Source organism: Vulpes vulpes, chromosome 15, assembly GCF_048418805.1.
Source record: "Vulpes vulpes isolate BD-2025 chromosome 15, VulVul3, whole genome shotgun sequence".
NCBI lineage: Eukaryota > Metazoa > Chordata > Mammalia > Carnivora > Canidae > Vulpes > Vulpes vulpes.
Genome location: NC_132794.1, coordinates 52518436 through 52525283, shown reverse-complemented (window position 1 = coordinate 52525283; position 6848 = coordinate 52518436). Strand labels below are relative to the sequence as shown.

General features: G+C 35.9%; 1 pseudogene; it reads left to right on the top strand.

The window, feature by feature from the left end:
- Positions 1-2056: 2056 nt before the first annotated feature.
- On the top strand, positions 2057-6610 carry LOC140595573 (elongation factor 1-alpha 1-like; annotated as a pseudogene).
- Positions 6611-6848: the final 238 nt, after the last annotated feature.

Below are 6848 nucleotides of genomic sequence, written 5' to 3'. Positions count from 1 at the left end.
CTTGTAAAATTTTGAAAGTTAATTATCTTACTCAACCTGAGAAGTAAAACTAGAATTATTTTAAGCAGTGATTCTTAATGTTGATGATTAATAAGAAAGCATACAATTGTTTTTAGGTGTCTTTATTTTTTCTAGTCTTGTCCTTAAAACACTATTACTATTCATTATAGATTGGCTCATAGTTCTAATATGTTCTTTTAACATGCAATTTTTTGTTGTACTTGTAAAAATTGTAAATGAAAGGAAGCATGAGTTCTAACACCAGTCTCAATTAACCATGGCTATAACCATATTCATTAATTTGAACCATGAATTTATTACGCAGTTATCACTATGCAACTGTTGATAATTTATCTAGATATAGTTTATGGATAAAAAATGATTCTATTTGTTTGCTTGGAAAAATCCAAACTATGAGGAAATATTCATTGTCCCTAATAATGCAATGCAAATACTATGGCTAGATGTGCAGCATGATAATATAAGTAAATAGGTGATTACTCATGATCCCCATGGCTTAAGGGCTGGGGAAATAAATCTAGAGGTAAGATATACATTGCTGAATTGGATCCTCCAGAGAACATATAACAACTCTAGCATAATTATGCAGTGAGACTTGGAGTGGCAGCTATGGAATAACTAGCACTTCCATTTTCAACATTTGGCTATCTTTAAACCTAACTTTCTCTTATACCAAATGTCTGAAAGTCTCTACAAAATGTTTAGCATATTTTAAATACAGTAACTTTACAAATACTTGATAATTTTAACTAACTTATAAACTTCAGATACACTTTGTAACTCCATGAAAACAGTTTTGTTCCTGAAACAAATCCTCTGTGACTCTAAGTCCCTAATTATATCTGGTTTTGTTTTAGATCTCAACTAAAATTTTTAAAAATACTTTCATCATGTTTGAAGTAAAATAATTAATGAAATTTACACAAACAGTAATCTCTGAGGCATTGCTAACCAATCACCAGCACACAAAATGTTTCTTAGAAGTTGCATGACAACACATCATTCTAAATTTGGTTACTCCCAGAGAGTCTAAAGGAACATTATCAAAAGATATGGCTCAATGATTATGTAGCCTCAAGTAACTGAATAATTAAGTTATGATTTAACCCAATAATATCATTGTCTTAATTTACTGTATATTTTGCAGCTTTTCTTTCTATGTGGAGCATATAAGGTACATGAAACAAATCTGAAGCAGTATTCCCTAAAGCATACTGTCCCAGACCTAAAAGCCCAATTCCTCCAAAATTCAGTATTTATTCTGATAAGGTAAATCCAATATGCTGAAATCCTCTATTTTAAAAAATCCTATAACTAAAGATCAATAAGCACATATGATAAATTACAAGATAGCAAAATAGTAGTGCCAAGGTAAATTATTAAAGTAAGTTATGGATATTTGTAATATCAATACTCACTCTTGGGGTTTTTTTGCTAGCCTTGCACATTATTGAGTGATTGTTTTATGGCTAATGTGTTAACCCTAAATGTCCTGAAAAGTCATTAAGAATTGGCACTTACAACTTAATCAGTGGTACCTGGAATATCAGACGTAGTGTTACCAGAGAAATGGGACTCAAATATCAAGGGAACCAACAGTGAAACTAAATTCATATTGAACCAATGAACAGCTTCTATAGGGTTTATATCTTGCTCCTACCCAAGCTCAGGATTGTCCCTAAAGTCTACATGGGAAACAGTGAAGGACACCCAATTGCCAAGGTTACAGAAATGTGCCCAAGAGGAGTTAGGCATTTGCAAGAACCAAATCTATGAGTTCTCCACTCTTTCAACTGATCCCGTCCTCACCCCTTAGCCCTGATATGCTTCATTCTGCTCAATCCTTAGGTGAGAGTAGCAAGAAGTTGTAACTGCATAACAGAAACAAAATTATTAAAAATGAATAAAGATTCATAGCCTCAACCCCCTCTTGCCACCAGTTAGGAAAAATCCTGGCATTGCCTCTTTGGCATTTTCTTCTCTGATTTTAATCATAGAGGTGAATGAATATTAAGAAGAATGTTCAGAACGAGTGATGGAAAAAGAGGTTTTGGAGAGGTTGAGGAGGTTGAAAGACACAGAAGAAAGGAATGGGGTGTGGAGACATGCGGTGCAGAGGATGAAGGATTGGATATTCTTTGACATTCTGCAAGGGAGGAAGCAAGAAGTGACCACTGGAACTGTATGAAATTACTTTTGGTCACTTAACTGTGCTTCCTTAAATGTGAGACTTCACCAAGACTGGGATTTTCAGGCAAAGCCCCCCGCCATTAGCAAAACAATGGGAGATAAAGACAGAAGCAGAACCCTAATGTTCCCCTGACCAGCAGCCACAGGATTGGGTAGAGCCTATGAGAACAACTGAGGAGAAATAGGTTGACTGGAGAATAGAATAAATATAAACAAAGAAAAATTCAAAATAATGACCAGTGTTCAGAAACCGGTCAGTTTTACATTGGGATTGGGACGATAATTATGCAAAATTTTTATACATTTTCCCCTTTTATATATCACTGAAACCATGGTGTACCTTAAAATTAATACATAGTTTAATGTAGCTTTTTCCTTGTAAAGCTGTTATTGAATCAATGGTGAATCATAATCTACTGTAAGCTCCATGAATATAAGAGAACTATTTTGTATCATCATTATTATTAACTCTTTATTCAGCTCAAACTACTGTACACTATTGTGCACAAAGCTGTAACATAATAAATGCTCAACAAATATTTATTGAATGATATTTCCTAGAAATTTTTCATTTTAATGTGTGTCACATGGGTAAATCTGTTATAAATGTTACTGCATTTAATCCTTTCAGTACCCCTGCATTATAGATATTATCATGCTAATTTCACAGGTGCTGGAAACTGCATTCTCAGAGAGGTTAAGAAACTTGGTGAAAATTCCAAATTTGGAAAGAGATGGAGCTGCTTTCAAATCCATGTCTAAGGCCTCAAAAACACAGTCTTAACGTTATACTATGTTGTTTCAAGAGAAGAATTCAGTAGACAAATTTAATGAAAGTTCAAAGGAGGAGAGAAACAAGCAGAATCCAAGAACAGAGTCTGAGTGGAAGGGTTATAGTTGGAGTCAGAGAGCAATGAGAAAAGATAAGGGACCACATGAGGAGCTGTCCCTGCCCTAAGCTAAATACCAGACAAAATGGGTCCCTGACTACTAAAAAAATCTGCATTGTCAACACCATTCTTTAACCATATAATACTCAATTCTATTCCTCCTGAGGAATGCACAACACCCCTACTCCAAATTTCAGATCTGTGTAAACTCACCAACTAGAACTTACTATATAATTTAAGGCATTAATTTTTCAAATAGTGATTTATTGATCCAATGACCAAAATAAGTTCCCAAGAGTGTTTAACATACTCCAAAGGAGTAATTTGTTATACTGGAGGAAAGTAAACCTTCCTTCTCAATCACTGTGACTTACAGAGATACATACTTTGCATTTATATTATATGAGCTAAAAGTATTATGTTGAAGCTCACAGATGCCATTCACATAAACAAAGGGAATTGATGCCAGTCAACTCCTGCTAATGTACAATAAGCACAGAATAACAAAGAGGACTATGGCCCATATTCAGTAGCCCCCTAGCCAGTTGTAAAGAGGCATCATCTAAAGTGGTAAGCAGTGATATCACTTCCTTCTGCACACTGTCTGTTCTGCAATTTCATCCATTCCATGGGTCCTCCCCTTGTAAACTATGAGCCTTCTTTCTCCTGACTACAATGCATCCTACAGTTGATAACAAATTGCAGCTGTCCACTAGCTTATTACATCTTCTCAATGACCAAAATAAATCCATATTCGTGTAAATGTGCCTTTTCCCTCGTAGAAGTTGAAATCGGTTACACAGTTAATCATACTAGTGTTACCTCTACGGTCAGAAACCGTCATTAAGTGTCTCCTTAGCCTGCTTCCAAACTCAGTAATCCCAATGAGTTCAATTTTTCCCAATCAACCCTCTAATCATTTTCATTTTTATTCTCATTTCCTCTGGAACCTATCCAAATTCTCTATATCTCAGATCAATAATATGATTGAAATTAATCTCACCACAATAGCAGTTAAGACTAAAACCACATGAACTAAACTGGGAGAATCACTTTATATTTCCAATGCTTGCCTTTTAGAGCTTGATGTGAAATGTGTTATTAACTTTTCTACTTCATAATGTATGCCTTATTCCACTGTATTTATAGAATCTAACTGAATCACATCAGCTCATGTTCAAGTTCTACTTACCGCCTCAAGATGGTGTTCTGGATTTTACTTATTTTTTTCCTGAGTGAATGATATTGAACATGTCAATTAAAATATTAAGCTTAACAATTTATCCAATTTCTAATGACATTTTATTTTTAATTTCAATAGGCCTAGTCTAAGTTATACTGTCCATATTGAAGTATGTTTATATATAATATATATACATATATAAAATATTACAATCCTTTAGAAAGGATTTCTAAGAGTAGCTAATCATAGAATCATGTAATCTTAGAGGTAGAAGAACATTATTTCAGATTCTGTTCCTTCAGAGGCACAAGACTAGTTGCCTTGATTTTCAGAAAAGGGAGATGGCAAATTCTGTGGTCATAAGGTATACATTCCATCCCACCATCAAGAATGTGAATTCTAATGAGCTTGACATAGATACTATCATAAGGAAATAACATAAAATACAAAGATTATTTAAAAGATGCATCAAAGATGCTCATCATAGAATAGACAGAGGAAATAATTATGAATGATAAATTATAATTATATTATTATAAATTGCCTAAATAAAATTGCCAACACTAAGAATATGATTAAATGCTTCTACTAGAATCAGTCATTTTTAACTTAACAGAGGGAAATAAATCCTCCATATATAATTTTAGTGTACCTTTTTTGATGAGTTTGCTTCCAGAACACAGATATCATGAAAACTACTGCTAAATCTAAGCCAAAACAGGGAAAGAAATTAACATCAACATCATTAGACATGTAGATCCAGGCAAGCCCACCACTATGGCCATCTGATCTACAAATGTGAGGAGACTGGAAAAAAAAATTGAAAAATTTGAGAAGAAGGCTACTGACATGGGAGAGGGTTCCTTCAACTATGCCTGGGTTTTGGATAAGCTGAAAGCTGAATGTGAGCACGGGATCACCATTGATAACTCCATGTGGAAAATTGAAACCAGTAAGTATTATGTTTTTGTCATTCATGCCCCAGGATACAGGTACTTTATCAAAAACATGATTCTAGGTACATATCAGGCTGTGCCTAAAATTTTCTGCCTGATTGTTGTTGCTGGTGCTCGAAAATTTGAAGCAGGTATATCCGAAAATGGTCAGACCTATAAGCATGCCCTTCTGGCTTACATACTAGCTGTGAAACAACTAATTGTTGGTGTTAAAAACAAAAAAAATGGATCCCGGGACACTTGGGTGGCTCAGCAGATAAGAGTCTGCCTTCAGCCCAGGGTGTGGTCCTGGAGACCCGGGATCGAGTCCCACATCAGGCTCCCTTGCATGGAGCCTGCTTCTCCCTCTGCCTGTGTCTCTGCCTCCTTCTCTCTGTATCTCTCATGAATAAATAAATAAAATCTTTAAAAAATAAATAAAATAAAATAAATGGATTCCACTGAGACATTCTTCATCCAGAGAAATATCAAGGAAATCATTAAGGAAATCAGCACCTATATTTGGAAAACTGGCTGCGGGCCAGACACAGTAGCATTTGAGCCAGTTTCTGGTTGGTATAGTGACAACATGCTGGAGCCAAGTACAAACATGGCTTGATTCAAGTGATGGAAAGTCACCAGTAAAGACGGCAATGCCAGTGGAACAATACTGCTTGAAGCTCTGGATTGCATTCTGCCACCAATCCATCCAATTGACAACCCTTAGGTTTGTTCTTCTAGGATGTAAACAGAATTGGTGATGTTGTTACTGTCTCTGTGGGACTGTGTTCTCAAACATGGTATTATGGTCATTTTTGTTATCATCAATGTTACAACTGAAGAAAAGTCTGTTAAAATGTATCATGAAGTTTATTTTTTAAAAGATTTTATTTATTTATTCATAAGAGACATAGAAAGAGAGCAGAGACATAGAGGGAGAAGCTGGCTCCCCATGGGGAGCCAGACGTGGGACTCAATCCCAGGACTCCAGGATCAGGACCTGAGCTGAAGGCTCAACCACCAAGCCACCCAGGTACCCTGTACCATGAAGTTTAAATGAAGCTCTTCCTTGGGAGAGTGTGGAGTTCAGTGTCCAGAATGTGTCTGTCAGAAATGTTCATCATTGCAGTTGGGTGGTGATAACAAAAATAACCCACCAATGAAAGTAACTGGCCTCACTGCTCAGGTGATTACCCTGAATCACCCACACCAAATCAGTGCTGGCTATGAACCTGTGCTGGATTGTCACGCAGCTCACGTTGCTTGCAAAGTTTGTTGAGCTGAAGGAGAAGATCAATCACCATTCTGGTAAGAAGCTGGAAGATGGCCTTAAATTTTTGAGATCTGGTGATGTTGTCATGGTTGATATGCTTTTTGGAAAGCTTATATGATGAGAGCTTCTCTATTCTCAGGATCATTTGGCCATTTGTTATTTCAAATGGACCATTGCTGTGGTTATCAGCAAATCTGTGGAGAGAAAAGTTGCTGGAGCTGGTAAGGTCATCAAGTCTTCCCATAAAACTCAGTAGGCTAAATGAATATTATCTCTAATAACTGCCACCTCAGTCTTAATCAGTGGTGGAAGGTCTAGAACTGCTTGTCTCAATTGGCCAATTAAGTTAAATGGTA